Source organism: Balaenoptera musculus, chromosome 8 (genome assembly GCF_009873245.2).
Source record: "Balaenoptera musculus isolate JJ_BM4_2016_0621 chromosome 8, mBalMus1.pri.v3, whole genome shotgun sequence".
NCBI lineage: Eukaryota > Metazoa > Chordata > Mammalia > Artiodactyla > Balaenopteridae > Balaenoptera > Balaenoptera musculus.
In genome coordinates this window covers 39,131,364-39,149,510 of record NC_045792.1, presented here as the reverse complement: position 1 = coordinate 39,149,510, position 18,147 = coordinate 39,131,364, and the positions used below count along the sequence as shown (strand labels likewise).

General features: G+C 44.5%; 1 long non-coding RNA gene across 1 annotated transcript in view; it reads right to left on the bottom strand.

The window, feature by feature from the left end:
* LOC118899338 overlaps positions 1-18,147 on the bottom strand; it is a 70,428-nt gene that overhangs the window by 19,522 nt on the left and 32,759 nt on the right. Inside the window, exon 2 of the long non-coding RNA XR_005020935.1 lies at positions 169-240. This is a non-coding gene — a long non-coding RNA (uncharacterized LOC118899338). The remainder of the gene's footprint in view (positions 1-168; positions 241-18,147) is intronic.

Genomic DNA, 18,147 nt, shown 5'->3' with positions numbered 1-18,147 from the left:
ACTTGATAAAGGCCTTGAGGGATGACTAGGAACTTGGCCAGGCAGAGGAAGGTAAAATAATACATACAGAACTGGGTGTGTTTAACGAACGACAGGGATGGTCAACCCTCCAAACATGGGTTTCCCTCTTAAGAGAATTTTAGTAGACACAAATTCACTTCTATTTACCTTTTCTTCAAGAACTGCTGTTTCAATAGTTTCAGCAAACTGATTTCCAGGAAAGGTGACTTTGGGTTATGCCTGTTGAGAAATCAGAAAAAGAGGTGTAATAGGTTTGGTGGGACTACCCTCCACAGACCTCTTTTTTGTGACACCCCCGCCAAGTCCGTTCATGTCAGTCACCCCCCTCCCCCGAGTGACTGGTGTGTTTCCAGCAGCCATACTGCCTCCCTCCCTTCCTTCTTTCCTCATTTGAGAATAAAGACATGCAAACTTAGGCAGGCAGCAGTGAGCCCTGATCCAGAGAATCACACACACGCGCGCGCGAGATGAACAGGACTGCACAGCCCTTGAACTAGAGGAGCCTTCCTGCTCCAGCCTGCTCCCTGCATTCCTGAGATTCCTGCAGCAGACCCTCTGCTAACTACAGCTGGCTTGAGAGCATTTCTGTTCCTTGCAAACAAAAATTACTTATTTAAAAATAAGAGATCCAGGGTTGTTAAAAAAACAAACACAAGCAGAGGGTGAAGAAATAAAGGCTTCTGAAACAAAGCCTTGGGAAAAATAAAAGATGAGAGGGAGTGACCTGGGCCTCTGAACTACTGTCCCATAATACCTGAGAGGAAAGGAAGAGAGAGATGTGGGAAACCCAGAGAGTAGATCCAACAAATAATTCATAAAATCCCAGCAGTATTAAATATTAAGATGGAGACCCAGATACTGGGGAAAAGGGGCTCTTAATATGGGTACTATCCGTAACAAAACAAGATAAGAATTTCAATGAAATACAAAGGTGGGAGACTCTGAAAGTGTCTATAGCAAGTAAGGAATAATTGAGTAACTATACGATGCCTATCATTACTAAAAAGAGAAATGTAATAACTCAGGGATAAATCTTGATTTACTGTGCTGTGATTTTTTTTGTCTTAAACAATAAACATTTTATTTATTCATGGTTTGTGGGTCACCAATTAGTGCTGGGCTCAGCGGAGTGGTTTTTCTTCTGGTTTACTCATGTGGCTACAGTCATCTGGTGGCTCAACTGAGCCGGATGGTAGACCAGATGACTTAGCTCATATGCTAGTGATTGGTACTAGCTGTTTGTGCTGCCTTTAGAGTCTACTTTAGTAAATGTGAACATTTTTTTCCCCTGAGATCTTGAAAGATTTATGCCCTCTATCCCCTTGACCTATTTTTCCATTGGTTCTTGAGTTGGTCAACCATGAACTCACCTACTGTAGGGCTTCAAGACTCTAACACCTTCTAGTCCCCTCTACTAGGGAGCATGGTTTTCGTGAAGTTCAAAGATGAGGGTGTGTGAAACAGAGGGCTGGGAGGCAGGGCTGGAGAGTAGAAGGTTCTTCAGGGGGTCTGAATGCCAGGTTAAGTTGGATGGACTTTATTCAAGCAGCATTAAGAGTCAAGATGACTGTAGTCTAATCCCATATTCTCTAAGAGATAATTACCTCTCTGAAAATGTAGAATGTTAAAATTGGGCTACAGAGAGAAAATATGACCCAAACCACAAAGACTAAAGCAGTCAGCTAGAAATTAAGTCGACATCAAGCTGTGACTTTTACCCTTGACAGGGTGCTTTGCCTGCTACTCTTGGCTCATTAGCTGCAGCAAAGGCTTCACAAGTATCTCCTGGCTTCTGGGCCTTTTAGGCAGCTCAGTGCTCCAGGGGCTCATTGGAGCATCAACTTTCACTCTGCAGGGTGCAGAACAGCCACAGGGACACCAGCGGGCCTGCAGGACAGGTTGAAGGGCAGCAATCCTGTCCGCTCACCCCAGACCTGGCCCCCGGGAGGCTGGTGCCACATCCTATCTGTCCATTCCAAGCAGCAGAGGCACCTGTGCTCTAAACTCAGCCCCACTTTCTCCTCTCCGGGCCTCAGTTTCCTTGTCCACAAAACCAGGGAGGGAGACAGGACCTGTGGCACTCAGAGGGTGGTCTGCAAACCAGTGCCATCCACCACCCCTTTGCTGTTGGCTCACAGTAAGTACAGAAATTAAGAGCAGCTTTGAAGCTTTTACTGCGTATGACATTGCTACACAGCCAAGCACACGATCAGCGGAACTGTCCTGTTGAACAGAGCACAGACTGGTGTACAAGTTTCCTGCAGCTGCCATAATAAATTACCACAAACTGGGTGGCATAACACAACAGAAATTTATTCTGTCACAGTTCTGGGGGCCAGAAGCCTGAAATAAAGGTGTCGGCAGGGCCACACTCCCTCCAGAGACTCTAGGGAAGAAAGTGCTCCCTGTCCTTTCCAGCTTCTCGTGTCTGCTGGCTTTCCTTGGCTTGGGGCCACACCACTCCTCCACTTCACTGCCTTCTCTGTGTGTGTGTGTGCGTGTGTGCATGTGTGTGTGTGTGTGTGTGTGTGTGTGTGTGTGTGTAAAATCTCTTTCTTCTTCTTTGTTATAAGGACACTTGTCATCGCATTGAGGGCCCACTAGAGAATCCAAGATGACTTCATCTCAAAAATCCTTATCTTGAGACTTCCCTGGCATTCCAGTGCTTAAGACTCCGAGCTTCCACTGCAGGGGGCACGGGTTCCATCCCTGGTCAGGGAACTAAGATCCCACATGCCACATGGCGGTGCCAAAAAAAAAAGAAAGAACAACAAGATCTTTAACCAATGCTAATTAAATCATGTCACTTCTTGCGTAGAAATCTTGGTGGACTCTCATTAGAATAAAACCTTAATTTCTTTTTTAAAAGAAAATCCTTATCTTAATTACATCTACAAAGACCCTTTTTCCAAATAAGGTCACATTACTTGGACCTTATTTGGAAAAGGTTACACAACTTGTTCTGAAAAGAAAAGCATAACAAACAGCAGTTGCCAAGGCAACATAATGATGTGGTTTAAGGGAGATCACCCTGGAGGGAGGGAGCAACAGGATATACTACATTTCCTAACACAGGTATACAAAATACATAAGCTGCTTCTCAATTTCTGCCTTCCAGGGCCCTGATATGAGTAGGGACACACATAAAAGAGTAAATGAAGCCAATATAAAATCTCCTCCTTCTCAAGAGTTCTTTCTAATCAAATACTCAACAAAATACTAGCAAACCGAATCCAATAGCATATTAGAACCAAACTTAAATATACAACAATAATATAAGAAAATGTAAAGAGCAAAACCCATCTTTGGGGCCACCATACCACCGACTACAACTGGTTTGGATACTGTGGAATTCATGTGTGACCAGCTGTACCTGTTGTGCACTGTTCACTCATATCAGTTCACTGCTGGAGAAAAAAACCACTGCCCTGCCTCTCATTCAGTTGAGACCCCAGCTCTTCCTCTGCAGCCCAGGAGCCTGGGCAAGACCAGACGGCAACGGACACCCCTGGTAAAGGAAAGGATACAGGCACCTCAATGTTCACTGCAGCACTGTTTACAATAGCCAAGACATGGAAGCAACCTAAATGTCCATCAGCAGAGGAATGGATAAAGGACATGTGGTACATATATACAATGGAATATTACTCAGCCATTAAAAAGAGTGAAGGTGCAGGTGCCGACTGTTCCCTCAGCCCTTCCCAAGGCTGGTCTCCCATCTGACCTTGCAGGCAGTGCAGGAGCTGCTCCCTCCCTCCCCCATCCTCCTGTCCCTCAAATGGCTTCAGTTGTAAAGGGATTAAATTCATCAGGGTTTTTTGTTCAAGTGTGCCTCCCTCATCCCATCAAGTGCTCAGAGTTTTCAATGTCCAAGTTTGAGAACGGAAACAAAACTGTTTTATGAAAATCCTTGTGTACCTAGCACTGTCCTGCTGCTGACATAGCCTCTCCCCAAACATCCCGCCCTGTAACCTCAAAAACACTCAGGAAGTTTCCAGGCTTCATAACAGGATGGAGGCGGCACTTGGAAATTGGACAAAGCAAGGATTTCATTTCTCATTAGAAGTTTTCTTGCCTTGCAAGAACACTCCGTATCAAAGGAACTACTATGTTGACTCCTTTCGATACGTTACATTTCAGCCTTAAGGGGCAGACCATGTCAAAATACCAGAGAGTGTTTAAAATGATAACACTTGATGCAGGTCTGGCCACAGCAAAGCGGGCATTCTCATCATTCAACCACTGGTAGGAGTATAACAGGCACAATCTTTCTGGAAGCAATTTGACAAATTCTTATTAAATGGCTTAAAATTGTACACACCCTTTAATGTTGTAATTCCATTTTCAGACCTCTACACTAGGGAATGAATCTGAAATGGAGACAAAACTTAATGCTCAAAGATATCCATGGCAGGGTTATATATGAGATTAAAAAAATTAGAAATAAAGTTAATAGCCAAGAAAAGGAAATGATTAGACAAATTATGGTAGATTCATGAATAAAGTTTTACACAGCCATAAAAATGACATTTTACAAAGAATTTCTAATAAAAGTAACAACTACAATAATAACAGTTAATCCTTACATGGGCCAGGAACTGTCCTAAGCTTATCAGGTGCTTTACATATATGAACCTTCTTAATCTACTTAGGTAGATACTGTTATTCTTATTTTTATTTTTAGGCTGCGCTGCACGGCATGCAGGATCTTAGTTCCCTGACCAGAGATGGAACCCATGTCCCCTTCAGTGGAAGCACACATCCCTAACCACTGGACCACCAGGGAATTCCCAGTAGGTACTGTTATTATTCCCACTTTACAGATCAGAAAATGGAGGCACCAAGTGTTAAGACACTTGCTCAAGATCATCCTGCTAGTAAGAAACCATACAGGGATTTGAGCCCACCCAGTCTGACTCAAAAGTCATACACATGTATGACTCTTACATACAGATGGTCAAGAAGCACATGAAAAGATGTGCAACATTGCTAAGTATTAGAGAAATGCAAATCAAAAATACAATGAGATATCACCTCACACCAGTCAGAATGGCTATCATCAAAAACTCCACAAACAACAAATGCTGGAGGGTGTGGAGAGAAGGGAACCCTCCCTCCCACACTGTTGGTGGGAATGTAAATTGGTACAGCCAATATGGAAAACAGTGTGGAGGTTCCTTACAAAAACTAAAAATAGAGCTACCACATGATCCTGCAATCCCACTCCTGGGCTTATATCTGGAGAAAAACATGGTCCGAAAGGACACATGCACCCCAATGTTCACTGCAGCACTGTTTACAATAGCCAAGACATGGAAGCAACCTAAATGTCCATCAGCAGAGGAATGGATAAAGGAGATGTGGTACATATATACAATGGAATATTACTCAGCCATTAAAAAGAATGAAATAATGCCATTTGCAGCAATATGGATGGACCCAGAGATTATCATACTGAGTGAAGTAAGTCAGACAGAGAAAGAGAAATATTGTATGGCATCACTTATATGTGGAATCTAAAAAGAAATGATACAAATGAACTTATTTACAAAACAGAAACAGACTCACAGAATTAGAGAATGAACTTATGGTTACCAGGGGGGAACGGTGGGGGGAAGAGATAGTTAGGGAGTGTGGGATTGACATGTGCACACTGCTATATTTAAAATGGATAACCAACAAGGACTTACTGTAGAATACAGGGAACTCTGCTCAATATTATGTAACAACCTAAATGGGAAAAGAATTTGAAAAAGAAAAAAATATATATCCATTGAAGAAAACATACATTAACATGATATTAAATAAAGCAGACCATCAGAAGCTAAAAAGAAAAAAAAAAAAAGTCCATACTCTCAAATCCTGTGATAGTCTGAATACAGTGATGGCCCCAAAGATAACAGGTCCTAACCCTAGAACCTGTATGTGCTACCTTAGATAGAAAAGGCATTTCTGCAGATGAAGAATCTTAAGATGGAGAGATATCCTCGATCATTGGGTGGGCCCTAGATGTCATCACAAATGCTCTCAAAGAGAGACAGAGGGAGATCACATACACACACACACACACACACACACACAAGAAAGGCATGTGAAAACAGAGGCAGGTATTGGAGAGATAGGGCCACAAGCCAAGGAATGCCAGCAGCCACCAGAAACTGAGAGGGTCAAGGAATGGATTCTCCCCTAGAGCCTCCACAGGGAGTACAATCCTTATACCTTGGTTCAGACTTCTGGCCTCCAGGACTGAGTGAATATATTTCTGTGGTTTTAAGCCACCCAGTTTGTGGAAATTTGCAGTCACAGGAAACTAACACAAGCTCCCATGCTGTACTGCTCTCAATGCAAGATAAAATATTCATATGTTAAATGGGAAAAGTAGAAATCAAAATTTATACACAATGATCTTAATTATGCATATAAAAATGCATGCAAATACAACAAAACGTTTTGTAGTGATTATCTCTGAATACTAGAATTATGGGTAATTTTCAGCATTATGCCTTTTGATATTTTTCCAAATTTCTACAATTAACGTGAATTCCTTTTACAAAGAAACGAAAAAAAAATTTTTTTTAATTAGCAACTCATCATACTTCTGCAACTCTAACTCAATCATAAAAATTAGAAATCAAGAAAACTCCCTGAGAATTTCCTTAATTCAGTTTCAGAACAACACCTGAAAAATCAGCCACCCAGGTGCACTCCATTCCCTAAGTGACTCCACTCAACCCTCCGCCTCTCTAAAGCCTATTAGTTTTCAGACTCTGGCAGGAACATGAAGTGGCTGAAGAAGTTTCAGGCCTTGAAACAAGAGGATAATCTGAGCTGCTACATGTTTTCCTGTCTCTCTATCCACACGTGGCAGTGGGGAGGAGGGACCAGAGGGAGGTCTTTATGCATTCCCAGAGCACATCCAGCCCAAAGTGGTGTGGGCCACACACCAAAAACCAAGAGCTCTGGTTAATAAGCATGGAAATGTTTGATTTCTCTGTAGGTGACTTCACAGAATGAATCATCACATTAAACAGCGGCTTAATCTTCCTACCGAAGTCCGGAGTCCAAGCCTATGGCTTGGCAAAACCCTCCTGCTATCGTCCGTCCAGGCAGTCAGAGGACCAAAGGCCAATTTTACTGTATCAACATCACATCCTTTGATTAAATATTTTCGTATAAAGAGTGTATTAACATTTTCCCGCAACGTATGGGCAGAACTGGATCAAAACAGAAAAAGGAGGATGTGCTTCGTGTGTTGTTTTTTGGGGCAGAGAAGGTAAGAGTCACTGATTCCCTCCAACACGGGCCAGGTCAGAGCCACGGGGCATGAAAAGCACATATATAGCTTTATTCAGCCCACCCTGTACGGCGCAGCAAGCTCGGGCACTGGAGTAATGGGACCACAGCGTGGGGTTTATCCTTTAGTCTCTGAGCACATTTTATTCACTCTTCGTCCAGCCAATCAACATATAAAAGCACCTACTATGTGCCAGGCACTAAGAAGAGGTTGGCTCACATTTTAAAAGACCCTATCTCCAACACGCTATACTCTCAGATGATACGGCTGGGCAAACGGCCCCCATCATTACTGAGCTTCTTCATCAGTCTTTTGGATCACAGGGGTGCCAGAAGTAGCAAAATGCTGGGAGGGATACCTAAACCGGCCCGGCAGAGCTTTGAGAATGAAAAAAACAAAAAGCAAACGGTTTAGCACTGTGTACAGTCCGCCCTGTCTCTGCAGGTTCCACAACCTCCGATTCGACAACCACAGACCAAAAATATTCGAAAAAAGAAAAAAAATTTCCAGAATGTTCCAAAAAGCAAAACAAATTTGCCACACACTGGCAACTATTTACAAAGCATTTACATTGTATTTACGACTACTTACGTAGCATTTACATTGTATTAGGTATTATAAGTAATCTAGAGATGATTTAAAGTATACAGGAGGATATGTAGAGGTTATATGCAAATATTATGCCATTTTATACAAGGAACTTGAGCATCTGGGGATTTTGGTATCTGCGGGAGTCCTGTAACCAATCTCTCCTGGATACCAACAGATAGCTGTACCTTCCAACATACCATCAACACAACACTTGTAATTTCGGGTGATCAGTTGACGATACTTGAATCTCCCACTTAACCATCTACTTCACACAAATAGTGTATTACTATTTTCTCAAAGTCTGATTTTTTCTTTTTGCTTGCCATTGTATGCCTAAATCTACCAGCGTCTAACCTTAAGAAGTACTCGTTAAATATCTGAGGTATAAATTAATGCATGAATAAACATGGGTAATCTATTTAATAATCTGTAAAAACGGAAAAGCCAGTCTACACAATTATTTCCCAAAGAAAATTCCAAGGAAATTAATCCTATGAGGTATACCAAGAAAAGAAGGTTCACGTGCTATTCAACTGGAGAAATACTACATTCTGTAGCCTCCCATCTCCCTTAGAAATTCACAATGCATATTATATAATAAAGAATATGGGAAAGCTTTCAATTAAATACCTATTTCAACTTCCCAAATCAACTTAACCACAGATGCCCTTTCATGATTAACACTTACTGGTATCAGAGAACGAATGTTCTAAGGAAACCCTGGGAAAATACTAACACAAATTCTTCATTTGTTCAAAAAACATTTATTGGGCTTCCCTGGTGGCGCAGTGGTTGAGAGTCTGCCTGCCAATGCAGGGGACACGGGTTCGAGCCCTGGTCTGGGAAGATCCCACATGCCGCGGAGCAACTAGGCCCGTGAGCCACAACTACTGAGCCTGCGCGTCTGGAGCCTGTGCTCCGCAACAAGAGAGGCCGCGATAGTGAGAGGCCCGCGCACCGTGATGAAGAGTGGCCCCCGCTCGCCGCAACTAGAGAAAGCCCTCGCACAGAAATGAATACCCAACACAGTCATAAATAAATAAATAAATAAATAAAATTAAAAAAAAAAAACATTAAGCCCTTGAAATGATAATAATATGATGATGATGAAGATAGGCAACATTAAACAAGTTAACATTTAATAGGCATGGTACTTGGTGCTACTGCCACCCAAGATAACTATGAAACCTGGCTCACAGTCTACCGTCTACTGGAAGAGACCCACGAGCACATGATGAGTACAACCAGTATTAACTGAAGTGACAGACACATGCACCTATATGCATGTATACATACATATATACATACATATGTGAGTATCTGCACACTTAGACACAAGAAGGGAGAGAGTGTTCCAGGCAGACGGGAAGCAAGAGCGTCCAATGTGTGCAGAGGAATGAAGACAGTTTGTTCTTCTCCAGTGGTTTGCAAAGTATGGTCCAAGACCCTCTCGGAGGGTGCTGCCAGGTCAACACTATCTTCAACAGTGTGATATTTTCACTGATGGTGCAAAAACAATGGTGGGGAAAACTGCTGGTGCCTTAGCAAGAATCAAGGCAGTGGCATCTGACTGTATTAGTAGTCATTGTGTTCTCTACTGCCATACTTTCACGGTTTAAAAAAAAAAAAAAAAAGGTCAATTTCATCTAAGAATACCCTAATGAAGCAGTAAAAATGATTAATTTCGTTAAATATTAATCTCGAGTACACATCTTTTTAAAATCCCTTATGACAAAATGAGAAGCACTCATAAAGCACTTCGGCCACAAGCCAAAGTATGGTGGTTGGTTTTGGGGAAGAAAAAGCACTCGTACAGCTGAGCTGCAAGCAGAATTAGCCACTCCTTTCCACCGAACACCATTTTAAACTGAAAGAATGACTGACAGAAAAACTACAGTGACTCAGATTTGGGTATTTTTAGAAGGAATAAAGTGAGCTTGTTATTTCAAGGAAAACTGACAGTATCTGTTGCTAAAGAAAAATTTGAGCTTTCAAGCAAACATTAAAATTTGGAAAAACTTGTATTGGCCACTGTGAGGTTTAGAGCATCTCAGTACTTGGCTTTTCAGAGGACAGCAGCAGTGACATTAACAAACGTGATATTATCCAAATAAGTCATGCATGATGTTACAAAATGCATAAAAGATCCTTTTAAAGTGCAAGACAGACCAAAAGATTTTAATGTAACAGAATATGAGAAGTTCCTTGATATATGGTTTCAGATTCTATGCTGCAACAAACCTTTAAGAAACTATCACTTGTCAAGCTCTGATGTAGTTTCAAAGACTATCCACAATTAACTGAAAAGGTTATTAAACATTCCTCCCTTTTCCAACTACATTCCGTGCAAGGCTGTATTTGCTTCATACAGTTCAACCAACACAACATACTGCAACAGAATGAAGGCAAAAGCATTGATGAGAATCCAGCTGTCTTCCATTAAGGCAGACATTAAAGATACCTGGAAAAAAGTAAAACAATGGCGCCCTTCTCATTAAATGTTTTTTGCTTTAGAAACAGTTATTTTTCACTAAAAGTGTTATTTGTGTTATGTCATGGGTTTATTATTGCTATATTTGAACTAATTTCATGAATACTTTAAAATCTTTTCAATTTCGATTGCTAATATTGTAAATATTGCTAAATATAATCCACATAATTGAAAGCTCTTTGAGGATCTCACTAGTTTTTAAGAATTTTTAAAGGGGTCCTGAAACGAGAAGTTGGAGAGCTGCCGGTCGTGGGTGGTGAGAAGAGAAGGGTGAAGAGGCAGCAGGAGAGGGCTAACCACTGTGATGAGGGGTTCAGAACTGATCCGACAAGAGCCAGAGAAGGGGTGTAGAGCACCAAAGTGACACGGGCAGATCTGCCTTCTAAAGAAAGAGCCAGGACAACAGAAAGCTGTCCTCTGCTCCATGAACTTATGATTCTAAAAGCAAGTCAGTCCGATGGGAAGTCAAACTGTAGGACACTGAAGGTCCATTACTACAGTCTAAAAAATGAAAGATAAATTTCTATAAAAGGGTAGGAACCGAAAAGTATCAAAATTTAACGATGGAAGCGAAAGAAGCAGGGTCTTGCAAAATAGACTTGCAACCAACTAGAATACTGCAAAATGAGGGAAATCATCAGTAACAGAGTACAGGGCTTTAAAAATCGAAAGATACCAAAATCAAGATGCATTTTGGGCAAGTCTGAAAAATAAAAATAAAGGAGCCAGTAGAGAGCAATAAACTGCAGCAGTAAAGAGGGAAAATGAATGCAGCCCAGAGAAGACGAACAGAAGCCTTTAGAAATAAAAAGAAGTAGGGAGGAGAGAAAATCAGCTCCCATTTCCAGGGCGTGCAATCTATCCACTCCGCCACAGCGGAGGGGGGCAGAGGGTGCAGGAAGCACCTGGAGAGGAAGGCGGCCCGTGCGGAGCCCACCACTGGAACGGAAATGCTCACCTGGACAACCAGAGTCTCACCCAGGAAAAGGTGGATTACGCCAATCAAGAACACAGACCACAGAGAACAGACAAAAGACAGCTATTAAAATTTGCTCTCAAGGAGCTTAGAGTCATTATTTTCTAAGTCAAAAACACAAAAACAAAACAAAAAATCAATAGGATAGTTATAACTAAAATGAGAATGGTGTGCTCTAAAGAACTCAACTAGAAGAGCTTGGCAAGTTGCTCGAACCGGGCCTCAGTTTCCTCTTCAGCAAGATTGGGAGTTCACCACTGACTTCCCAAAGTTGGTGAGAGAAAAGGGAACTGAGCATGCAGCTGGCATGTGACAGACGCTCAATAAACACAAGCTGTAATTATTCTCACTGTAGTTATGATTTCAGGGCCTATGTAGAATACAGAGTTGACACACTACTGTAAGCCAGAAAGCTCCCAAGGTCAAGGATGATGGTTTGAAAAATCACCAATATGTGAGCTTAAAGAAGGAATTTGAATGGCTTTGGCCCAGGGCTACACTCACTCAACAGATGACAGAACTGCCCTTGACCTTGTGGGCCTGTTACCACCGGGCCCCGAGGGCCTCTCCAATCACAAAGGGACATGCCAAGCACTAGAAGTCCCAAGTAAGGAGGGAGAAAAAGTCAAACCACCACCTTCTGAAACAGCCAACACCGCTGCCATGTAACTTTCACGCACAATTCATCTCCCCTGATTGTCATAATCAGCCAGGATATGGATGGGTACACTGTCACCACCCCCCATTTTACGTCTCAGGGCTGAAATGCAAAGAAGTGGTGTAGCCAGGACCCCTATCTCTTGATGTGAGGCCCAGGACTCTTTCACTAGACCACTCTGCCCACCCCCACGGGGATTTGAGAGCCCACCCAACAGATGTGGACCGACAGCTCTTCAAGCCAAACACGAGGCTCCACCTTTCTTCACCGCCCATAGCTAACGGAACACCCAGTGAGCATTCACTGACTGACATGCCAGACACTGTCCTCGGGGCTGGGACTGCATGCCAGTCTCTACACCCCTGGACCCCAGACAGACATCAAGTGAGCAAGGAACTATTTCTTTACAGATGTAGTAGGTGCTAGGAACTTGGCAGTCCAGGGTACCGTGGGGGCAGGTCATGCAGGGCCTGAGTCTGAGAGGTCATGGGAGCACAGGCAGGGGCCCCAGGGGTTCTCAAAGCCTTCGAGCCAGGAAGAGCTGCGAGCTCAGGAGGCCAGCAGGACCAGGCTGCGCAGGCAGGCCTTGTGACCACATAGATTGCACACCCTCCTAAAAGCACGGGGCCTTGCTACAGAGAAGCAGCAGCACCCAATTTGCAATGTAAAAGAGTACTGGGGCTGCAGCTTGGAGAGGGGGAGAGGATAAGAGTAAAGGTACAGATGTCTGTCAAACAGAAACTTTGCAACTTTCGTTTTTACCACAACTTGCAGAGTGAGAACGACACTTTACTTTGTAACCCAGTATGTGTACACACACACAGTGTCTGAGAGACAGGCTACCAGCCTGACCCTGGCTAGCTTCTCAACTTCCCCGAGCCTCAGTTCCTCTCCTGTGAGGCAGAGATAACAACAACGATACCACTGCATCAGCTGTTGCGGGGAGAAGTAAGTCAGTGTGTGAAAAGCCCTTCGCAACGTTAACCTTTTTCTGTAAAACTCTTATTATACACAAACACAACTTTCACAAAATAAAACTCAACCTTACTATGTGTACTCCACTCTCATGCTTTCCATTCTACTTCTTTTTTTTTTTTAACGCTGGTAAAGACCTCTAAATTAATTTCAGGACCCAGTCACCCGGGTCATGACCTCCAATTGAAGATGATGGCTTGGACCTGGGTGATGACAATGGAGGAGAGAGAACTGATAGGATTGGGGAATGATTAGTCAGTTACAGGGGGAGAGAGAGGGAGGTGTCAGGTGACTCTCAGGCCTCTGGATTGATGATGGTACCATTTGAGATGGGAACCCGGCGGTGGCGGGGGGTGACCAGCTGTACGTTTGTGGGAGGAGATGGAAAGATCAGACTCTACGTTCTAAACTTCCTGCCAGGAGGATTTGGGTGAGGTGACAAAGGGAGCCTTCACTTAAACGCTTTCCACCAAGCAGGGAACCACGTAGAGAGATCTCACACCAGAACCATAGCTACTGATACAGAATGCGTTTTTCCAGACTGTGCTGGGGAGGTGGACAGCCTTTGTGAACCGTGCCCAGAAGTGAGTGAGTGACTGGAGGAGAACCTGGGGACTTGGGGCTCCCGCCAAATGTCTTTCCTTATCTGACCAACATCCAGCACTAATCACATTTGAGTCCGTCTGCCCATCTGTTTCCTCTACTAAGCGAGCTGCTTTAGGGCAGGGACCACCCTGGCTCACCATCTTTCTACTCGCCAGGCCTCCCCAGCACGCTGCCCTACCCACTGCCTCTGGTAGGTGCTCAACTCAACGATTCAACAGGATAAAACTCCCGAAAAGGCCACTTACAGTTCAGGAAACTAAGACAAGGCACAGCAGATGGGAGTGGGGAGGCAGAATCTGCCAGGAGAATTCTGGTCACTTAAGGGTGTGAGCCAACAAAAGGCCAACTGTTTACAGAGAAAACGATTAAACTCTGGAATGCACGATGGGTGTGGATCTTCATCATAATGATCAGAAACACTAAGCGGGTCTGGGAGAGAATCAGGAAGACCAAATATAAAACAGGAAAAGTCAGGCCTCTTCCAAAGGTCATGCTGGACGTTTAATTCTTTACATCACTTCGCTTGCTACATTCTTCCATCAGCTCAAGGCCTTCTATGGCATGCCTCTCTGTTTCCAATCCTCTGCCATCTCCAAAGCCCAGTTCCTTGTGTGTTACTTGTTCTTCCTACGTGTACATGACCTGTACCCCCAAGAGACAGGAACGGTATTACACACCTTCTTATTCATCCACCCCCATCCCTTGCACAGACAAGGCACCCAATAGTAGTTGATTTTTATACTGATTAATTTATTTTGGCATTAAATTCCAAATACAGATTCATATTTTCTAGTCTTACCCCCTTTAGTTGCAACTGTTACTAAAGCTGTCATTTTTTTTTTTATTTTTGGCTGTGTTGGGTCTTCGTTGCTGTGCGAGGGCTTCCTCTAGTTGTGGCAAGCAGGGGTCACTCTTCATCGCGGTGCGCAGGCCTCTCACTATCGCGGCCTCTCTTCTTGCAGAGCACAGGCTCCAGATGCGCAAGCTTAGTAGTTGTGGCTCACGGGACCAGTTGCTCCACGGCATGTGGGATCTTCCCAGACCAGGGCTTGAACCCGTGTCCCCTGCATTGGCAGGCGGATTCTCAACCACTGCACCACCAGGGAAGCCCAAAGCTGTCATTTTTAATAGTAACAGCTGTATTTATTAAGTACCTGCCACATACAATGCACAACTAAGGACCTTAAATACATCTCCTACAATCCTCAATCTGCAGGGCTGGGATTATTATTTCCATTTTACAGATGACAAGATTGAGGCTCAAAAAGACAACATAGTTTAGTAAGTGGCAACACTGGGATTCAAACCCAAGGCTGCTTAACTCCAAAGTCAAATAAGTATGCAATCACTCCAAAATTTTAGCACTATTTTCCCTGGCACAGAGGCCGGAAAACAGCCCATCTGATAGGTCCACACTCAATACTCACCAAAGACATAAACAGGGCTCAACTCGGAGAAAGCTTTTTTAGGCTTGAGAAAGCCACAATTTAACAAGACCCATTCATTCACTTCCTACAAATACATAGCTCAACTCAAGATTATTTTAACTCCATGACTTAAAAAAATGGAACGTGCTAAAGGCATCACTTGTTTCTGAAAGAATGTTTAGGGAATGCCCTGGCAGTCCAGTGGTTAGAACTCCGCACTTCCACGGCAGCGGCCCCCGGGACTAGGATCCCACAAGCGGGGCCAAAAAATAAAAAATAAAAAATACAATAAACTTTTCAAAAAAAAGGAATGTTTAACTTAAACTAAGAAACAAACAACGCTCAGAATAATCAAATCATTAGTGTCAAGTAGTTAATAAAATAATCACAAAACTCGTACCGGCCTATCTCCTATGTATCACTCCACCCAACGCTCTCACATACTTTATTTGAACATCTCAGTAACTGAGGCAATTATGGTTACCTGCTGCACCCGTGAGAGAAAACCAGACTGAGAGAAGTTCAGTGAGTCGCTGAGGGTCACCATGCCTATTACTCAGAACTTTGTTATAAGCAACAGAAGAAAGCACCTCCGAGTAGTGCAGGCACAAGAGAAAACTAGCTGTAGGGATGGGCCTTTGGGCAACCAGGGACTCCCAGCGACCCCGTCCCTCTCCCGGCCTCTCTCTGCCTGCAGCTTCCTCCCACCCCCCCGGGCAGCCCAGCTTTCTCCTCCAGACAGGAAACCAGGGCCACCGGAGTGCCAGACCCCCACGTCCCTGGCCTCACCACCTCAGACGAAAAGGCTCATGGGCCTCGAGTTTAAAACTCCAGGGAGATGCGTTTGAAATGATGTCCGCTCCGCCTTCCTACTCCCCAGCCCTATGCTGGGTGGTGGGATGGTGGGATGGATTCCCTAAGACATCCCTCCATCAAATCCTCTCCCCTCTCCACAGTCTGCACCGCCTCCCCTTAATTTCTTTGATCTGGCTGAGGGGTCCAAAAGTGGTAAAACCGGTTGTACGCTTCTCCTTTGTAATCTCCACATAGGAGGCTGCCTCACATTCCCTTTGGTACAGGATAGCCCGGCAATGGCAGCTCTGTAGAAACAGGCGGGGTCAAGCCCCATTTTAACCTCCTTATCACATGGCTGAAATTACCGCCTTGGAGTCTCTGAGATACCTGGGGCCTAATAATAAGTTCTCCTCTTTCACAAAAAAAAAAAAAAGATTCGAGGAGGGCCCTGACTGGCCCAGTCGGGTCAGTGGTCCACTGATGGCACAGAGGACCAATCAGGAACCACACCTGGCAGGTCCCAAGAGTAGGCAGAAGAGAAGCACTTCTCCAGAAGGGGGAGGGAGTATCAGTTCCAAACGAAGGAAGAAGGCTTATTTAAGGCAGATTAAATAATAAGTAGAAATCCTGCACACACAACTGCTAAGCCACTGCTCTTCAGACCCCAAGTCCAGTGACCTCACTCGTTCTACACCACAGCTGACATTACTTGGCACTAAAATGTGAAGCAACAACAGTAAAGAATAGCCAGTGCATAATAAGGTGCTAATTGTGCAGTAAAGACCTTAGTATAAACAGAATTATAAAAGAGAGAGATCAACGTATCCATTTACATCTGAGTAATATCCTAAAGCTAGAGATCTCCACGCCAGAATTTTGTGCTAGGAAGAAATACACATTGTGTTTCATCAATGAAAGTCAGACTTTCCTCCCCTCCTCCCTTCTGCGTTCTTACAGCTGAGTGAAGGGGGTCTCTCCTTAGGTCCACGTCTTCTTAGTCCTCTACTCTGCACAGAGGACTGCTAAAGTCCCTTTTGAGGAAGGAAGCAGGAATCAGAAACACAAACCCGAGTCGACCGAGCTGAAGGCGGGAGCGCAATTCTCTGCAGAGACTGACGGACTAACGCACTCAGTGTGTACGCAGCGCCCAGAGGGGCCCCGTGTAAGGGAAAGGAGTGGGCAGGAGGCACGGACCCCGCCACTGCCTCGTTAGCACGGCTACACCCCACCCAGGGTTTTCTTCCTTCTCCTTTTTCCTTTTTTAAGAGATCTACGTGTCTCTCTTTTTATTTATTTATTTATTATTATTATTTTTGGCTGCATTGGGTCTTCGTTGCTGAGCACGGGCTCTAGTTGCGGCGAGCGAGGGCTACTCTTCGTTGCGCTGCGCGGGCTGCTCACTGCAGCGGCTTCTCTTGTAGCGGAGCACGGGCTCTAGGCGCTCCGGCTTCAGTAGTTGTGGAGCACGGGCTCAGCAGTTATAGCTCACGGGCTCTAGAGCGCAGGCTCAGTAGCTGTGGTGCACGGGCTTAGTTGCTTGGCAGCATGTGGGATCTTCCCGGACCAGGGCTTGAACCCGTGTCCCCTGCATCGGCAGGCACATTCTTAACCACTGTGCCACCAGGGTAGTCCTCTTTTTATTTATTTATTTATTTGGTTGTATGGGTCTCTTAGCTGTGACAGGCAGGCTCCTGGTTGCAGCTCGCAGGCTCCTCAGTTGTGGCTCGCCAGCTGCCTAGTTGCGGCACCTGGGCTCCTTAGTTGTGTCATGCAAACTCTTAGTTGTGGCATGCATATGGGATCTAGTTCCCTGACCAGGGATCGAACCCAGGCCCCCTGCATTCGGAGCACAGAGTCTTAACCACTGCACCACCGGGGAAGTTCCTCTTCTCCTTTAGTTTAATCAAACGCTTCTCTCGCCCTCGCTACCTGCCAGGCACAGTTCTTCGTGCTCTACAACTATTCTTTGTTGTCGCTGGCTCCCCTGGCTACACATGGTTATGGTGGCTTCTAAAAGGAATCTAAGAAGTGGGAGTTTTTGATACTTTTCTCAAAGGTCTAACCTAAACCTAGATGACTGAAATCACCCCCATTTCTCTAGTTCCAACATTTTGCTTCTCTCCCTGAGCTGAGTCCACTTCATTGTCTCCTTCCACAGACCAGAGACAAAGGCTGGTATTTACTGACCACTTACAGGGTGCCAAGCTCTTCCTCCCTTGTCTCACCTGATGCTCATGGCAAGCCCTCTTTACAGAAGAGGGAACAGGCTGGGGGGAGGGGAGGGAGGGCAGGCAGCTCTCTGGACTAACTCCC